The sequence below is a fragment of the Octopus bimaculoides genome, chromosome 11, assembly GCF_001194135.2.
Source record: "Octopus bimaculoides isolate UCB-OBI-ISO-001 chromosome 11, ASM119413v2, whole genome shotgun sequence".
In the NCBI taxonomy this organism is placed as follows: Eukaryota; Metazoa; Mollusca; class Cephalopoda; order Octopoda; family Octopodidae; genus Octopus; species Octopus bimaculoides.
In genome coordinates this window covers 20,732,132-20,733,757 of record NC_068991.1, presented here as the reverse complement: position 1 = coordinate 20,733,757, position 1,626 = coordinate 20,732,132, and the positions used below count along the sequence as shown (strand labels likewise).

At 41.1% G+C, this 1,626-nt stretch overlaps 1 protein-coding gene across 5 annotated transcripts in view; it reads left to right on the top strand.

The window, feature by feature from the left end:
• LOC106869305 (thyroid receptor-interacting protein 11) overlaps positions 1 to 1,626 on the top strand; it is a 214,951-nt gene that overhangs the window by 166,271 nt on the left and 47,054 nt on the right. The window lies entirely within an intron of this gene.

Here is a 1,626-nt window from a genome sequence, read left to right as displayed (position 1 = left end):
GAGAGGAATAATATTATGCCATTAACATAACATCTTTAACATTTTATGTCCATTTTCCAACCTTGCATGGGCTGGATACTTCTTTTACAGAACAGAGTCCTACTGTTCTTTTCAGTCCTTTGTCATTTCCTTCGTGATTTCCATTTCTTGTGATGATTTTTTTTTTTTATCTCTGTCTCTCCATGTTTACCTTGATTTCTGTCTCTCACAGGCTTTCTCCACTTGAATTTCCTGACATTTCTTTACTCAACTCTCATTCTTTATATGCTTTACATGTCTGCACCAGCTCTGCCTTCTCCTTTGTCCCATGCATCAGATTCCACTTGTACCTACCTTTCCTCTCAGCTCATTTGCAATCCATCATCCATGCGATACATGGAGGCTGGAATCAAATAAAACTGAGCATGCTCATCTGATTTCTTTCTAGCTCTCACACATCCTTTGCATTCAGGGGCCAAGTTTCTTTTTTTATACGATATCACATTTCATATACATGTATCATACCACCTACTCTTTACTCAGTGAGAGAATCCCTTTATTGCCAGCAATAAAGGGATTCTTACTCTAGCTACTACACTATCAGAACATCCTTCTCCACTCTTAGACCAGTTACGTAATAGAAGCTGTCAACTATTTCTAGGGATCCCTCATAGCATATGAAGTTCTTTTTTTGTCAGTTTGCCTGTGAGCCCACTGCACCTTTTGTACACCCCTTATTTACAATGGGTGGTGGTGGTGGTAGTAGTAGTAGTAGTAGTAGTAGTAGTAGTGCAGTATTACAGTGCATCACTGCATTCACTGTTTGTTGGAGATTCTCTACTCCTGGCAGATGACACCCATGCACCACTCAGGCGTCTACCTCTCAACCCATGGGTTTGTTTGGGTAGTTATTGCTGCCAACGGTTTTATGAGGTTGGAGTGCAAATTCTACCCGAACTTCTTTTAATTGCCTTTTACGATTTGCAGAGGAAATGTTGGGTCTATTCTTTGACATGTCAATCTTCCCCCACAGTACAATGGATGCACCTTATGGAATTCGTACCTACTCATTTTCTGCACATCAGACGTGGTCTCTTCCCAAGAAGCAATAGAATATTTTCTCTCCTTTGTTTCTTTCCTACTAACTAAAACTATTGCCTTTGTTATTTTTACTTGAAGACCTGCAATTTCTTATCTCAATATTCAACAGAATCAACTCCAAGAACAAGGTCATCAGCGTACAAAAGTCCTCACAGACAACCCATCTTAATCTCTTTTGTTTTAACCTGGACAATATAATAAACACAAGATTGGGCCTAGAATGAAACCTTGACAATCAACTACATACACACTAAATTCCTCACTAAACAATTTACTAACTCTCTTCATCATCATCGTTTAACATCCGCTTTCCATGCTAGCATGGGTTGCACGATTTGACTGAGGACTGGTGAGCCAGATGGCTACACCAGGCTCCAATCTGAATTGGCAGAGTTTCTACAGCTGGATGCCCTTCCTAACGCCAACCACTCAGAGAGTGTAGTGGGTGCTTTTACGTGCCACCGGCACAAAAGCCAGTCAGGCAGTACTGGCAACGGCCATGCTCAAAATGGTGTATTTTACGTGCCACCTGCACAGGAGCCAGTC